The sequence below is a fragment of the Sabethes cyaneus genome, chromosome 3, assembly GCF_943734655.1.
Source record: "Sabethes cyaneus chromosome 3, idSabCyanKW18_F2, whole genome shotgun sequence".
NCBI classification, from domain to species: domain Eukaryota; kingdom Metazoa; phylum Arthropoda; class Insecta; order Diptera; family Culicidae; genus Sabethes; species Sabethes cyaneus.
The window spans coordinates 219,477,522-219,496,080 of NC_071355.1; the positions used below are offsets into that span (position 1 = coordinate 219,477,522).

General features: G+C 37.9%; 1 protein-coding gene across 1 annotated transcript in view; it reads right to left on the bottom strand.

Moving 5' to 3' along the window:
- LOC128741156 (protein expanded) overlaps positions 1–12,936 on the bottom strand; it is a 96,324-nt gene extending 83,388 nt beyond the window's left edge. Inside the window, exon 1 of the mRNA XM_053836760.1 lies at positions 11,921–12,936. The gene's annotated coding sequence lies outside the window, so the exon portion shown is untranslated. The remainder of the gene's footprint in view (positions 1–11,920) is intronic.
- Positions 12,937–18,559: the final 5,623 nt, after the last annotated feature.

Genomic DNA, 18,559 nt, shown 5'->3' on the forward strand with positions numbered 1-18,559 from the left:
GTTTTCTATTGTTAAATATATATTTGTTAACAGTCTTATCTAAGATACACAGTTAAAATTCAAGATGTTGGTGCAAAAATTACAAATTCCTTTTCAGCAGTCCAATAGAGTGCAATTGCTTAAGAAATTCGTAACAATCCATAGCATTTTAACAAGCCTACGTTGTTATCCACCTGCTGCCATGCTCATTGCAAGCGTTGCTAAGGCGGTAAACAATATTCCACTATTATAGGCAAATTTTCCACTATTATAGGAACATTACCACTACTTTAGGAGCGCATACTAATGTCAGGAAAAGCAATATTTTAGATATATTAACCAGCAGAATGGTATAATTTTGGTATGCATTCAAAGCCAACACTATGGTGCATCATATTATCATGTAGTTCAATTGGAAACTGATAAATTGAGCGTTCAAATTGTCTTTACACACTATCCCCCGACATAATCCCTCCATTACTGAGCATCTACCCTATAGCTCTATATCATCAAATTAGAAAGTTAAATTTTGCAGCGCAACCTGTGTTTTAGTTCCGAGCTAATACTAACCATCAGTCGATGCATCTATTGATGCACAGAAATTCTTCCGAAGACGCCATATTGAAAAAAAAAAACACTATGAAAAGAGTTATTAAAAAAGTTCACTATACCAGAGCAATCAAATCACTGTGCACTACGATTTGAATTCGGACTTCAAGTTGGACTTAACGTTTCAATTGCAATGGGGCTTAAACTGAAATCTTACATCAAAATGGGCTTAAATTTGGCCTTCAAATTACACTTGAAATCGGACTTGAGACCGGTTGGATCTAATTTTACGCAATTAAGTTCCTTATTGAAAAACTACTGGCTATTGAAATTACATCTGCATACTTCCGGATTACACATTAAGCAATTATTTTGTTCTGCACAAGATTTTTAAGAGAAAGTAGAGTACGTTCCCTAGCCTAGGCATGCCAATGTAAGCTACTAACTGGGATACTAGGGAATAAAACCACAATATCCAAAGAGACCATTATATTGTTTTCTGTCAGTTCTTTCGATGTGTTCTTAGGTATTCGACGACTTTTCGTGTGCTGGTAATGGACCGACTCAGGTATTTTGAGGGCATTTTTTGGAACTTAGTTATTAATCACGTGACAATCTGTTGCGTGGGTGATCCATTTGCCGTAATAATTTCCTGTATTTCGGGTCCTGGTTTGTGTATTTTGGGTTGTCTTTTGACGTAGGACTACGTCTTACGGCAAGTTTTGAGATAGGGTGTCATTCCAAAAAATCGAAAAATGCGAGCGTCACGAAAAATGAAAGGTTTTGAGCGCTAATAGCTCAGCGGTTTTCCGATAGATTTTCAATATTCTTACACCAATGGTTCGGAAAATCTTCTAAGAATTGACCCAAGTGAAGAAAAGTATGGATTTTTGATGTTGAACTATTGAAAAATTGAAAATAATGAACCTATGTTTTACCAGAATTCTCGCATTGTGATTGGTTGGAAGATTCTTTACGATGATCTAAACCTATACCAATTTGATATCTGTGCTTGGGAAGTAAACCAAAACAAGTGACCAAGTTTCCTCATTTCAACAAGATTTCTTAACACCGTGGTTAAACCTAGACCATTTTGATGTCCTTGCTTGGGAAGTATGCCAGAAAGAGTGACAAAGCCCCCTCGTACCAACAGATTTCTTACGAACGCGATTGAACCTAAACCAATTTGATGTCTGTGTTAGAGAAGTGTGTCAGAAAAAAATGACACAAGTTCGTTGTCCCAACAGATCGCAAATTCCTTACTGCGAGACGATTAAACGTCGACGAATTTGATATCTGTGTTGGAAAAATGTACTACAGCTGTAGTGTTCGGTTATAATACGACTTTGTATGAATACGCATGCTTGCCGTTTCATTAGAAGTGTAGTGAAAAGATGTGCTGTTGATAAAATAGGATTGAATTGGTAAAATCCCTTCAACGTGGGGAACCATGGGTAATAAAAACAGTCTTTAATTTCAGTAAAGTAGCAGGAAAGCAATAGTTTGTGTTCTTGATTTTGTTAAATTGTTTTCAAATGTACAATCTTTTGATAATTAAACGTATGCAATGTTACTACTTTTTGATAAATGTTACATACAACGCATGTAGCATGTATATATGTTGCATATAGCATGCATACATGAAGAGTCGAATGATTACAAGCATGAATACATGCTACTATCACTACAAAGACACTTACGTAGTCCTGCGTCACCTATATATGCGGTCGTGTCTTGTACACAACCCCTCTGATTTTTATACTGGTTACAGCGTCTGATGTCCGTAGTTTTCCGACTTTGAAAAATGCAGATTTCATATAGCTCCTACATCAATGAAATGAGACCTAAGCAGGGCTGTCCTACTCTTTATGCTCTCATTTTATCTATTTTTACTTATTTGACTGTACCACTTCAGTCAAACTAAATTTGAAAAAGTTATGTAGGTATGGGGTATTTATAGAGCTTGTTATTCTTTACAAAATTGTATTAAATATTGCTTTATCTCTTATATTTTCGGCGATGAATTGAATTCCTGGATTTAAGTGAATATGTCATGATGATAACTGATTCTGTTAAAATCATTTGCGTACGATGATTTTTAAAAAATTAATAAATAATCATAAACAGTCTCGCAACCGGCATGCTCGATACGCTTCTACTCAGTGTCTTCGATTTGTTTCTCTCACACCTCCGATCGTCAGCAATCACACGCTGAAGTAATAATTAATGATGTTTGCAACTGTTTTCCGACTTTTTCCTCTATATCCAATGATTCAATTGTACAATTTTCACTACAATGGAAGCACACGCTACTGCTGCTGCTGCTGCTGCTGCTGCTGCTCATTAAATCCAATTAGCCTCCTTTTCATTCAGCGGAGCGTTGAAACTATGGCGGTATAACTTCTTCTTGTGAATCGATAGATCCATATATCGTGGCCAAAATAAAAACAAACAAATCGCGGGAAGGTTGAACTGATTCTGCTGACCAAACCAAGCTAAACAAAATTAGAGCGCAATTATCCCCAGCTGTTCATGATTAATAGAAATTCATTGGGATGGGTACATTTCATTTTTCAGAAAGGTTAAATTTCATTAGTGATTTAAAAATCACATTTATTGCAATTATTTGTTTCTTACATGCTTTGGCCGTTTCCGACATGGATTTTACTTATGGAAATGTACTAAGTAGCACGGGAAATGTTTAAACTAAACTTTCCGTCCAAATTGCACATATTCCACTAGCATATCAGAAAGGTAACATGACCATGTTTGAGTTTGTATTATGCAATACAGCACCTTTGTCCAATATTTCCCTGCTGGTCAAACTTTACGATAGGCGTCTATATCGAGCTCGCCGGACAGGTATTGTTGCCGCCAACATGAATGTTAATCATCATAAGAGCTGTACCGGTATTGGTGAACATCAGAAATACAAGAAAGCATTCAATTTTTACGAACTTACTGCAAATAGTAGATATATCAAAACGATAACTATCGTAGTACTGACCATGAATGCACCAGGCAGAGAAAGACCAAACCACCTATTTCCTCTGTTTCTTCGATTTGATACATATTCAACGACACGCGTGATTCAGCCTCAGTCCGCGCTGCAGCATGAAGCTGAACGACCGACGGCACGAAATGTCTGCCAAGCTTTCCCTGTGCACATGGCTGTTACCTCAACTGCAGTGCTAGGCCTCAGTTACTCACGTCATTACATCGTGCGATGAATTTTCGAATTTTCGCATTCGATATCACGTCCTCTTAGTGCTGAAAATTGATGTACACAAGAACATGAATTAAAGTAATAACGAAAAGTGCAAGCACTGCTCAGTAAAAACTGGAACTGAAACTAGAACTTGTCAAACGGGTCTTTTTCCTCTTCTCGCGCAAACGGCAATCCAACAACGGCAGACCAATGCAATGGTTTCGATCGTGAAGGGACGCGCCTGCCTCGGCTCAGCTGCCACTGAACCGTCTTCCGCAAGCGCCCAATCGCATCAATCTTCACTTCCATAAAAAGTATCCCGACCATGTGGTATCATCGGCTCCAAGGGCTACTGGTTGAGCACCGCTTTTTCGAGCCTTGTACATTGCATTGCCGCACAGAATGGTCCGATCCGAAATGCCTACGCAGAACCAGGTCTTGATGCGGTTTTGTCCGAAGGCTGGCATTGTGTGTGCGCAATGGCATGCCTGGTATGGTGGAATTCCAATGCCACATAATTTTGCTCTCGTTCAGCGAACGAACGGACGAACGACGCTGCTCGCTTGGTTCCAGCTTGGTGTTTGACTGCTGGCTAGCTGAACGTGTTGAGCCTGCTCGGACTTGCAATAATGTAGGTTTTTTTTTCTGCAGTGCATACAGACTCTAGAGTCTAGTTGTGCCCCCCTATGCCGATAACGGGTATCGATGGACGGACAATCAGCAGAGCATTTGCGTCTTTGAATGGGTTACCTATTTGCAATCCATCGGTCATGATTGTTCAACTGAATCGTTCTGGTTCATTTTCTTTTAGGTTAACTTTTAAGTTTCGTTGAACGAGAGGAAATAATTAGTAAAATAATGCAACTAGGGTTTTGAAATAAAAACTACAGTGAGAGTTGCGATTAGTCCCAAAGTTGGTAGCTGACATACTTCACATTTTGATGATACCGTCAGATCCAAATATAGGAACCGGTAATAAATTTTATGAGTGAGTTTTAGTCATCGTAGATTAGCAATCTTGAGTGGATGGCTGTTCACAATACGGGTAAAAATATCTAAATTTATGTCTGACATTGATTGCTTCCTGTACTTGAAAAGCATTTGTAGATAGTTACATACATACAATAAATTTACTGAAACGTATGGTATTACTGCCCGACCAGACCTTCAAAAAAGGTACACCAGATTATAGTAATTTTCAGGGAACAAATCACGTCTCATTTCTTCTTCATTTATATTTCTAATTATAAATTATTTTCGAATGTTTTTGTAGAATTCCTTTTATTTCTATTATATTTAAGCGACCTTCATAGATACACGTATTTCGGTTACGACTTGTACCCTTCATCAGTGTGGCAGTCCAGTACTTTAAGTTGCCACACTTGCAGATTTTTGCTGGATGACTATGGGATATATTGAATGGCTTATTTGCCAAATTGGTTCTGTACTACATACCAAATTGATTTAGTGGCAACTCAACTTGCTCGTAAATAGAGAACTCTGAGCGCTTGAACATTGAACTGGTACGATAAAAATATCAATCAACGTAGCACACCTTTCGAAAAGCTTGGTCATCCGAGACACGCTATCCAAATCCGCAAGAATTAGAGCAAAATCCAGGATGTCAGTTAAGTCTAGCATAATCAAAGCAATAATATATATAAATCCGCTGTCAGTTATACTTCTCAAGCCAATGTGTCTTAAACATGCATGGTAGTGAAAGTTAATTGTTTAACAATAATAACAATGACGATTCTATCAACAAACTCCAAAAACAAACCACATTGATCAGTGCATTTGTTTTTTTCTGGAGTTTGACGTCATGTCTTGTCGCAATTGGTGGACTTTCGAGTTGACAAACAAATATGAAAATATTTTGACATTTTATTAATATTTACAATTCTTGGTTCGCCAATATGTACGCTTCACGGTATTCAAGCACCACGGCATGTGCGTACGAGAGGTGCGAAAATAATCACTATGTAAAATTATTTTGCACATCACTCTTAGGCGACATCCATTTAGTACGTCACGCAAATTTTGACCAAAATCAACCCCCCTCCCCCCATTGTCACATTTGGTCACACATTCATGACCCCCCCCTGAGAAAGTACGTCACGTCAGCGCACCCCCGCCCCCGCCCCCCCTTCACAACAAAAAAATTAAATATACGTTCCAGCCTTGTAATATCAAACTATTAATTTAATTCACTTCAATCAATTCAACAAATAATAAAAATGAATTTCAGCAAATAAAAGAAGGAGCATGTTCGAGCTTATAAGTCATCGATTAATGTTTCGCGCATATCCACGTCCTTTACATCCATCCACCCAAATTCGTCTGATCTATAGAACTATAATTGAAAGAATCAGGACTTCCTGCTGACGTCTTGTAGCAACACGCCTTGGAAGAACTTTTCTGACGGATTTTGTCATTTTGTGTATTTTTTGCAATCATTCAACATTACTTTAGATGCGAAATTTAATCCGCAAGTGGCACAAACTCTATCCTCCGGGAAGCTTTTGAGAGAGGGGCAGTATAGGTTGTACAGAAGAACCTGAAAACCAGCCGTGGAACTTCGGTATGAGTTTAGGTTCATCGTTTGAGTTCAGCAAGAATATCAAGTGGAAACATTGCCATTGATCTCTGGTAGCACCCCGTAGCCCCTAAAGAGTTTATGCGACTACAATTTGCGGTTGCAAAAATCTTTTAGGCAGGACGGCACTCAAAGAGTGCTTCAATGGTGTACAGCATATTCTGTAAAGCTTTAATGGAGAGTTCATACAACAAATATAAATAAGTCCTGTTTACACAAATATGTTAAAAAAATCCATCAGTACGTTAATTTTATAGAAGCCTTCAATAGTTTTATCTCAAAATGAAGTAGCCTTTTTATAAATCCCCGAATAAATTTTACATTTGAATTTTTTTTTCTTGTGACGTCACATAACTTTATACCCTCCCTCCCCCCTACGTCACAAATCGTCACGTTTAGGTCAACCCCCCCCCCCCTCCCCCCTATAAGCGTGACGTACTTTATGGATGGCTCCTTATGAGGTGCAAAATACGCAATACTAATAAGTCTAATTAAACGCAGTGCAGTAATGTTCCGATTTTGTCAGCTTCCGATTTTGTCTATCCCTGATTTTGTCTACCCCCGATTTTATCAGCTTTTTATTCCGATTTTGTCAGCCAACAAATTTTGCTCAACTTTTGTGCCTTTAAAAATGTTTTATAATACTTTACAGCCTGCTTGAAACTATTCCGATTCTATGGGGAGAGTTTATGAATAAAATGAATGCCTTCTTGCGAGGTCAAAATTAGGGTATTTTTATAATAAAAGTTCTATAATTCCTAAACAAGCAAAGATAGAGGTATACTATATTCAGCAATTTAGTGTATTTTTACTATATGCAAAACTTTGTAAAACAAGAAAAAGTCATACAACAACTACGAAAACAGCTAACATAGAAAAACTGATTTTAACTATTTTTCATTTATGAGAAATAAGATTTTTCTCTCTTTGCTGAAGAGATAGAAGGTTACTGCCTTCAGCAAATTTTTTTGTAATAATATGCTGTAAAACTTTGCAGAACACATCCATGTATTATATTGAAACTGAAGAAAAATGAATTTTTTATTACACTTTTAGGGGGATTAATCAAAATTTGAATTCCGCTGGACGATAGAGCTTTTAATTTTAAGAAACTCTTCCAAAGGTTCCATAAACCTAAAACCAAGTTCTCTCGCTCAAAGCTAATGCGCACCAAAAACGGTTTTGGACCAGTGTGCTGTGTCCGGTTCATTGAGCTTTCGGTTGACCAATTGAGGGTAAAAAGTTCTAAAAATTAACTTAGAATATAGAATAATAGAAGTCTTCGATATTGCAAGGTCTTAAGTCTTGAATTTTGGAAAAAATTTCGGAATTTTTTTTCCTGGTTTTGTCAGTTTCCCCATTTTGTCAGCCCAAAATTCAACATGGGGCTGACAGAATCGAAACATTGCTGTACTTGTTGCTTCCACAATTTGTCCTGAAGACAATCGAAAATTAACAACATTTTCAATGAGCGTCCATATATGCGTCATAAATATCCGTGCAAAAGTTAACTTTTTCTTCGATATTAGGAACCTAATAAGCGTAGTTTCAATGACCCTCCCTTACCTAATTTTATACTCTTTCCCCTTCATGCCTTGTCACACTCTGTTTGGATACTAGCATCTATGAATTTAAAACTTTCTGCCGATTTTGCGCGTTTACTAGTAGTTCTTAATAGTATACCACATGGTAGCAATTTGAGACCACAGCTATTTTTGACGACGTAGTCCTACGTCTTTCAGGTAGGTAGCTGTTGTAGGACATCATTTCAAAAAATCTATCCCGAAAAGTGGTCAGGTCTTGGACGCTAATAACAATTTCCGGGTCAATTTTCTATTGTTTTGCACCAATCGATCGGAAAATCTTCCACGCGTTGAGCCAAATAAATGACGATTTTGATTCTTAAGTGTGCACGGTAAAAAAACTGAAAACAATGAAGCACTCGCTTCGTGAAGGGTTGGATAAGATGTCATCAAAGTTTTAACGTGTTTTTAGAAGAAAAAAAAAAGTGACAGAATCTCTTTGTCCGAACAGGTCGAAGAATTTTTACGACGATTAAACCCAAAACCAAGTTGAAGTCTTTTGCTTGGGAAGTACACCAGAAAAATCCTCTCTCTTAAGACCACGAAAAACCTACACAAATTTGATATCTGGGTTAGGGAAGTACGCCGCTTAGTTGGTTTCGGGGTACGATGCTGGTCTAATAAGTCAGTCGTCGTATGTTCGAATCTCGGCTAAGCAGTACTGCTAGATAGACACCCCTATTCTGTATTTCGAACGAACCTTTATTTCGTTCGACTTGTTTCGAACAAGATGTTTTGCCCATTTGATTTTGCTGGCGGAAACTTCGTTCGAAAAAACTTTCGTTCGAAATACCAGTCCGTTCGAAATATAGAATAGCGGTGAGAGTCAGTAGGATTGTTGCACTAGCCCCGTAAATGTCCTGTACTCTAATAGCCGGCTATGAAGTCTGTCGATAAAGAAGGGTCAAGTCTTAGAAAAGACGTTTAAGCCCAAGGCTTTGCTTCGTTACGGAAGTGCGCCAGAAAAAATCACAAGGTCTGCTCGTCTCAATAAGACTTCTTAGGACTGCGATAAACCTAGACGAATTTAATATATGTGCTAGGGAAAAGCAGCAGAAAAAGTAACCAATTATTTACGGCGCACAGTAAAAAATAGTGGGCAAAGCACACAAAATGGAGCTAAAGTTTTTGAATGAAGCATTATGTTCCTATGAAAGTAGACTGACTAAATAACTATACAGTACGGTTCCAACCCCTAAAAATTATTATTTTTTATTTGTTCTTTTCAAGTTATTTAATGATTCCTTTGATGTCATGTGAACCGCCAAATGAGTGTTTAGACGTTTCAACCCTTTAAGGACCAGGCTTGGTATAAAAGAACCCTTATTGGTATAAAAAACCCTTCTTGGTATAAAAAACCCTTCGTTTGACAGGAACCATTATGTTATTAATCTTCTTAAAAGTGAAACACGAAATTTATTTTTTCACTACAAGCAAATTTGTGAAAGAAGTTATAGCTGTATCTCTTCATAGAAATTAGCTACGGAGCATTATTTGTGGACCAACTCTTAAAATTGTTTTTTGTCTCTAAATTATACTGGTCAATTCTTACGTATTCATAGTGTTCTACAAAGTTATTTATTTTACTAAAATGCACGTTTTAATGGAACATCTTTATATGCTGTTTTCTAAATTTTCCGAGATATTGAGCTTTTTCGGTGAAAAACAGTACTTCTTTGATCTCAAATATTTCTCAAGATGGCAAATGGTGGCATATCAAATAACTTACTCATGGAAGTACAACAACCCTTAAAAGCAAGTAGCAGTTGTCTGTATCTGATTATATCCTCAAAAGTTATTGATTATTAACATAATTAGATTTTCAGGCGTTTTTACAAGCAAATCATTATATTTCGACAACCATAACAGATAAATAGTTACTATATTCGACAAAGTTACTTATTTTAGTATGTTCTACAACTTTTATAAAGACATCATATTTTTGGTACGCATTTAAAACTTTTTTTTAAATCACCTTAATGTGTGGAAACGTGAGTACCCTAATAATGTAAAAAATAGAACATAATTCATTAGTAAACTTGGAATACTACAGGCAAAAAAAATTTTTTTCAGTTATGTCAGACTAGCATTCACGGAAAGGCTGATATAATCGGAACAATACTGTATTCCAAAATTTCAGAGCACTGGTAATGATGCAGCCTTTCGGAGAATTTTTTAAATATGAGCATTGTGTGACAACTTCCCATATTTTTCCTTCAAAAGTTTCGAAAAACTGTTTTCAATCGTGTCCTGTTAGGTATTTGATACAAAGAAAACGTGAATTGGTAATACTTTGTCACGTTATATCTTGGGATTCTAGCAATAAAGAAAGTAACTGTTTTCAGCAAGCTGGATCAGTAGATCAAGTTTTTCAAAAGTTTTCACCAAGTGGCATTAGTATTCGAGTGAATTCTGTTCTGTTTCAGCACTTATGAATTGAAGTTGGCGCGAATAACGAAAGGTTAAAATATAATTTTCTTAAAATAATAGCATTAGTCGGCTTTGTTGCTGATTAACTAAAAGTTTTGGGGAAAAATTGAGCAGAATGACTGAAAGCTATAAAAGTGAACGACCTTTAAACTTTGAATTTTCTCGAAATCAAACTTATATAAGTGATATCACTTGATTCGGCCTGACTTAACATCGACCATTTGTTAGATGGAGTTAAAATGAGATGAGTTTAAATTTCCTAAATGCCTGTGCTCTGCATATCCTTTTCATCATCGAAAGTATGTAAAGAATTGCAAGTAACTAACTGATACAAAGTAGCAAATTAGACGTCCAAAATCCTATTCTCGGATCAGACAGTCGCTAATTCTTCCTCACTTTGAGAGTTACTGCATCACGTAACATGTGCAAATAACGCTGTTTCGTACAAAGCATTAGTTCAGAATAAACTTTTGAAATACATATGGGTACAATCGGGCAAAAGGAAAGGATGGTCGATCACTTTTTTATAACAATTCACTCTCAGGACATCAAATTAGTCTATGTTCAATGTTTAAACAATCAAATTAGTTGAAAACGACAGAGTGTTTTTATTGTAAACGAATAATCCGTGATATGTTAACCGGAAAGACTGTCACTTTTTTTCTTTGTCACGGTCTTGGGAAACAAAAGCGTGCATACATGTATGTGATTGATTGATTAAATAATTGTTGAAAGTGCTTTATTTGCTTGTTCCAATAGTGACTTGCTAAATAGGATCTTTTTTCCATGCGAATCGATGCGCAGAAGATTTTCTGATCGATCAGTGCAAAAATATTAAAAACTAACCAGTTTTATTTGCCCATCAGAGGCGCAAGTTTTGATTTAATTTTTCCCACAATTGATACAAGAAACATGAAAAACAATCGGCTTTCTGCGAACTCAACTGCAGTCTACTGGTTGAGTCATCGTCATCGTCAAACCTGGCCCCGGCTGGTGTTTGCTGGCAGTGCATCGATCGATGCATTTGTGCAATGCGGCACCTCGATGGATCGACTCAACCACGTAGCCTCACTAGTGTAACACGCGCTACATGCTTATGCTAGCATTTAGTTAATCAGCGAAGAATCATTGAAGAGAGTAGCTTTTGGGTCACCCGTTCGTGGAATGCCGTATTATGAAACTATCAGCGACAAGAAATTCCTTAGCCACTGCTACAACCTAGGCGGTGTGTATGTGTGTGTGTACCTGCTTATTTTTCTTTCGCTTAGACGCAAGCAAACAAGCGAGATGGAGCGCTCACCGCGAGCACCCGATGAAACTCACACTGTCGATGGATTTAAATACATGCTTCGCTTCTGGTAGACTATTTAAATTGAAAGTTAATAATGTTGTTTTGTGAATATCTCTAATCCCCGCGTACAGTGAGCAGGCTTCAACTCAGCGGACAAACTACTTGTTGCGGCCTGCCATTTGACCCTCTATCAATAATTGGCATTCACTGGATTTCTTCTGGGCATCGTGGGGCATAGGGTGTATGTTAAGGTTAAGATAACCCTAGTGAAGGTAGTAACTTACCATGGTGTTGGAGCGGTGTAACTTTCACATGCGAAAAATCAGTTTTTATTTTCAATATAATCCACAAAGTTTGAGATAGTCGGAATTGCATCTAAGTTCTATTTACACTCGAGCGATTTTTTTTCTATTTACGCGCACTTTAGTATTGATGGTTAGTTTTAACGTAATTGTTGTTTCGTATAAACTATGTTGTCAGATTAAGGAAACAATTTTATGGTCTTCGTCTTTCCTACTTTTGTAACTATTCCACGCTCAGTGTGAACGGCACTAAACTGTGTGTATACTTGCACTGAGCTTTGATGTTTTCACATGTTTCATTCAATCAACTGCAACTTATCGCCTGGTTAGTAGCATGTTTCATTACTACATATAATATTAATACCTTTTTTCATTGCACTCTTTCTCTCTGGTCGCTTGTTTTTTTGCTTCAAAACTCTGTTGTAACTAAGGTCACTTGAAGCATTTCATTGTAAACTAATCTTATATTTCGTGACTCCTTCCTCTTCCGTTAACTTGTTTTTAAATATATACACTGGATTCGAATTTACGATCCGAAAACAAACATACAAATTTCTTCTGTTTCGCTTTGATATCTATAAATATTTATATCCACGTATTGTTATACATTTCACACTATTGAATTCGATTGGTGAAATTCCGTCGCAACATTTGGACATTTCACTCGGGGCAAGGGTTTCACACACTGAACGAGGTTTGAATTTGCTTTTCAACACCAGGCAAGTCAGCTCCAAAACTGTCCCATCTAGTCAGCGGTGCTACACTCTGGGCTTCAAAAAATCGCGCTTCGCTAGACAAAATAATGCAACGTGATTGCACTGCAATTGCAAGTCACATTCGTTGCACCTTGAGAAGGGAGAACTAGGCAAAATAGCTTTACTCCTGCCTCTCACTCACAAGTTCCTCACTGTGGTATAGCAGTTTTTCCAGAAGCTCTCCGAAAAATAACACTAACAGTAAAGGGGTGGAGGAGCCACCATTGAAACACACAAAATCACACACGGGCTAGCTGTCCGCACGGAGACTGTCCGGATCAACACTGCAGCTCGAACAAGTTTCTCTTGCAAACTGAAAGCACAGATAGAAAAAAATATGCTTTGTACAAACTAAAACCACGTTTACACTACTACAAATGGACGCTGCAATGCCCAATACTCCGCCATTCGTGAGATTACCATGAACATGCAATTTTAGTAGTGTGAGAGAAACATGCTGCTGGAAAATACAACACTGCTATGTGAACTGAAGTAGCGCAAATGGCAAGCCGCGCCAAGTCGTTTGGGGTTGTGATATTGCTTTGGAACTTGGACGGCCACTCAGAAAGATACGTACAGTGAGTTGCCAACTTTTATTCCCTGCCTTTATAACACACCGGGTTGCTTACAAATTATAGAACAAAAGCGTGGTTAAATTATGATTCAGCTAGCAATCGAAGATTACCGAATAAAAATCAACCACTCACTGTACCCGTTGCTGGATGCCTTTTCAAAAATTCCAGCGCAAGGCAGAGTAAAAACCGACCAGAAGTAGCAACATGCTTGATACTCGTTTCTGTGCTCGGTGTGTTCCTTCTTCCTCACGTTCGGAAAAGTTATCACACTCTCTTTCGCACCAGAGCAGAGTAGAGTGGATGAATGGTGCGGTGCGTACATCGATTCCATTTTCAACTCCACCTGGCGAAGCGAGCTGGAAAGCAACTTCCAATGGGAGAAACAAAGAGAAAACACGATCATTTGATACCGGAGGGTATCACATGAAGGTACCGAAAGAATGCTTCCTATAAGAAGATCGTGCCATTCCGCGCACGGACTGCAAAAATAAAAATTTGAAATCATCATGCCGAGACCCGGCCAAGGATAGGATTATATTAAAATTGCCAAATAGAGACAGAGGGCCTAGTGGAAGTTGAGAATTTATAAACTTTCATAAAATGGTGATAGAATGCAATATTTCCTTATAATGAAAAATAGACTCCGAAACTGCTCAATGTCTACGTGTCTAATCAGATTGTGATTATATAGCAAAGCAAAGCCATAAGTATAAACGTCTTGTTGAGAACTTGACCCTTCTTTATCGACAGGGGCTAATGCAGCGATCATACTGACTCTATAGCAGCACCTCCCAGCCGAGATTCGAACATACGACGACTGGCTTGTTAGGCCAGCATCGTACTCCGAAGCTAACTAGGCGGGTTGATTATACAGTAGTATAGCAGTAGTGGTAATAGACAGATAAACCATATGGACCTAAGCAAATTTAAGTATTTTATAGTTTTATTTTCTAGAGGACTATAATGGTGCAGGAGCCAGCAATAAGGCCTAATAACCCGAGTATTTTTGAAAGTGATGAAGTAATGTGAGATTGTTGATAAAAATACGTATTTTTAATTTGGATATTAAAACCAGTGAAAGAAGATTGCATTACTTTTGAGTAACAATTTCTTACTTTTTTGCATCAGACAACAACACACCAAACATTTTTGTTGAATAACAGCTTATCAAGCGATTTGTACCTGGTAATTAGCTGTACAATGGATGAACAAGCTATTATTTAACAAAAATGTTTTTTGGGAATGCACTATGGGAAAAGCAGCCCAAAACACGGACGCAATTAAAATACTGTTTGAAGAATGATAAAATATAACTGATCTTGTGTAAAATTTTCCGAAGAATTACGTGAAGACCATCCCTTCCGTTGTTGTTATCGAAAAGTGCCTCATTTTACTCATTTTTCCGATTTTTAAAATTTTTTTACCCTTATTGGACTACACCAAGCTAGATTTTCAGAAAACAAAATTTAGAAAGTGCATTTGCAGAAAACAAAACTTAGAGCACATTAATTTGTTTGGTTGACTTCCCATTACCAAACCGGCCATGCCAAATAGAAACTCGAGTGATAAGTTATCCTAATCCGTGCATGCCCGACAAAATTCGGAACGTTTGATCAGCTTACACTAGGGGGGGATCTAGCTGTCAAGAATTGTGAAACTCACACGTCAAGAGGCAGGCCAGGCAGGTGACCATGATTTCATATGCCGCTCTTGCCACTTTTTGTTTTCCGATCTGATGCTCCTGCCATCATAGCTTCTAAAAGGTTACTTATTTTATTTATGCTAGAAAAGGAAATGAATGCATTACCGGCATCAAAATAAATCAAACTAACATTGCGCTGCATATTTAGAATGTGAGTTAAATGGAGTAGAAAAGAATAGAGTTGCGAGTCCCCTGGTTCGCAGTCAATCGTAAGCTGTTTGGCAGGACGTCGTGGACGAACAACATCTGCATAAACGCACACATGCAAGGCATTTGACAGCAATAAATCCCCCCTGGTTTACACCAACCGAAATAAATGACAACTTTCGCAATAGGCCACTAAAACTACTAAACAAAATTTATAGGACAAGACTGCACACATTTTCCGGGGCGTGAACGACTTCCCACTAATCTCACTACTCACTATTCATTTTGCATTACTCCCTTATCACTTTCTCACTACTCGCTTCTCATTACTAACTACTCACTCTTCTTTACTTACTTCTCATTGCTCACTTCTCATTACCTAAGTCATGCTGCTTACGCTCTGCTGCTTCTAATGCTCATAGTTATTACTAATTTTATCCAACTCATATCTCATCACATATTTTTCACTTTTTCCAAATTAAAATCTACTATTTTTATTTATTCGCGACAGATACGTATTTCACCTACGGCTCGCAGGCTTCATAAAAAAAAATCAAAAATTTCTCATATTTTACCCAATTGCTAATGTCCGCTTTTTGAGATTTTGGACCACTGTGCAGAGTTATCAATTATTTGGCAGCAGCCTTGAAGAAAATAGGTAAGCAACTGCGTTGGATACTTTGTTCGTAGTGCCAGCTCCACGTTGGAGCGAAGAAGCTGGACATCGTTAGATACATCTCCCTGCAGGAGAAAAGCAAGAGTGTCAAATGGAAATTTGCTTCCTCAGTGTCGCGCCTTGGACTAAACTAAAAGGTCGGAGCAACCAACCAAACTTAGGAAACGTACCCGGCCAAAAAGGTACCCGGACATTTCATGCGAAAGCGATGAACGATGTCTGAGCAATCACTCAAAAGGAGTGGCTAAAGGTGAAGGTAAAAACCATCTTTCCGGCGAGGTGCAACGTCGTGGTCATAATAAATGACGAGTCCAAGCCGCTGTTCTTTCTTTCGGAGCTTGCGGTAAAAGGAGAAATATACAGTACGAAGTGTCCGCCAGAAGTTACCGCCTTCATCAAGAAGTATCACACGAAGGACGATGGGGACTCTCGAACACCGGAGAAGATGGACCGGCTGAAGACAAACGTTGTACCGCAGATCTCCAAACCTCCCAACGTTTCTCAGCTGCGGCTGACTGAAAATTCTCTCAAACGGCGGATCTATTCCGGTAATTTTGGGGCCAAAACCAACAAGCAGTTGATCGCCAATAATTTTTTTTTTCGGAATTTTCCTGAATTCTTGATTTTGAAAGATGATAACTTTTGAACGCACGGTCATAATGTTGTGATATTAATATCAAAATGTCAAGAGATCTATCTTGAATATCTTTTTCATATTATCAATTCGAGTCAGTAGTTTTCATAACTTCTTCAAAGACGGTAAGGGGGAAAAGGTTGGCAATCAGCAATTGCTGACAAAAAAACTCGACTCTTACGTGCGCTGAAATGCTCTCGTTTTGATGTGATCTCTATCAACGATTCCAAAAGTGCTCTCGAAGTACGTGCTACCACCGTCCCAAACGATTTTACGAAATTTCTGTATACGAAGGCTCAGAAACAGCGACTAAGGGCCTATAGTTTAGTCTCCAGGGACTAAAACTTCTAAAACTCGAGGATAATCCGAGTGGGCATATAACGGCCATGAATTTAAAATTGCCTCAATTTTAGGGTTGAGGGGAGGGTTGAGCATTCCGTGAATGTCAAAGAAGCGGAATGGTAAAATGTTTCCAGAACGGATTTTACACTTTTGACACCGGCTTCCCATAACCCACCAAAGTGTTGCGAATGGGTGGAGTGGTGACTTAATTTTTGATTCATTTGATAGCATAAGTTGTACCTACAACACATTACGTAATGGTGGCTAGATTATCTACTAAAGCCTCACAACAATGGTTATTAGCAAAAATATATTCAATGACATGGTGCTGATGATGCGTTTCAAATTTTATACGGAATACTATTTTTTCGAGTTTTTCCATCGTTCTAGCAAATTTTCCAATTTTTCTCGCTGTAAAAATATTGTGGTGGTGGAATCGACCACAATAAAAAAGGAAAGCTAAAATCGGACGCTCCGTTCTCAAGTGTTGTGTGTGGAATACGGGGTAAGTGGGAGCGGAGCTCATAACTCTCTTTAACCTCATTTTCTCCAACCAAACCTTTCTAGAAATGAAAGATACAACTCAAACGCATGCATTAAAATTATAGATTATTTATAATTGGCAATACAAGCACCAAAATTGGACTTTAAATTTGAGCGTTGTTTGAGTCAATTTGCGTTGTAAGTTTGACTATAAATGATATTTTGACCACAGGCTTTCGTAAAAGTACATGCCTTTCTATCAATAGGTAAACATAATGAATGTATTACCAAGTTACACCCGAAACTAGTTGTTCATATTGACAAACGGCAATCAATAAATTGGTCGAAATAAGGTCAGCACTTCAGAGCACCTGGCGCACCTATTAAAAGGGGACCTATTAAAAGTAAAGTGTTTCAGCGCAAAACTTCATGTCTTAATACATTTTTTAGATGTACTACCGAACATTTTCAGTTCAAACACATAATATTTATATTTATACTGATATAAGCTTTGAAATAAAACCGAAAAGGACTAAACCCAGCTGACCGAAAAAATAAGTCTAATAGACTAAAATACAGTTTATGAGGGAACAAACAGTTTGGTCATATTTTGGTTACACCTAAACGCCGTTAATTGAAACTGGAAAGACAAAGTTAATATAATTAAGCAAATCTGCAACTGGAATTGAAACAATAAATTGTTGTGTTTGTTATAGCGTAACTAACGGGTGGCAACTGAAATTTTGGATTTTTTTCGCGGCCTTTATGCTCGACAACACACGAGCTCAAAGAGGAATGAGGGTGTGTATGTGTTAGCTCTCTCTTCTCTCTCTTTGTCAATATTTTTTTGTTTTGTTTATGCTTGCCCAGTTTTGCTAAAAATGGCGTCGAAACAAGAAGCCTTTCGGGACCGCGTTGTACACTTCTACGAACTGCAACAAAAATCTCGGCAAAAAGTATACGGTACAACATTTAAAAAGCAAATATGTTGCGGTTTGGACTGTTTACTATATCCTAAGATGCCCAACAACTATTCGCAAGCAACATAGTGAAAGACCAGCCAAAATTATGGGCGCAGAAGGACATCGTTCTCTTTCTCGTTTCTTCAATAACAAGCCCTCTGGTTTGACTATCAATTAAGATGCACCAGACGAATGTTTGAAGAAAATTTTGATCCCGTTTCTACAAAAATATTATGCAGATGGACAATACGTGCAGATGGCCGGATAGAGCATCATCGCATTACGCCAAAAAAAAACACAATCGTTCCAGAATACCCATTTGATCCCATTTTTACCCAAAAACCA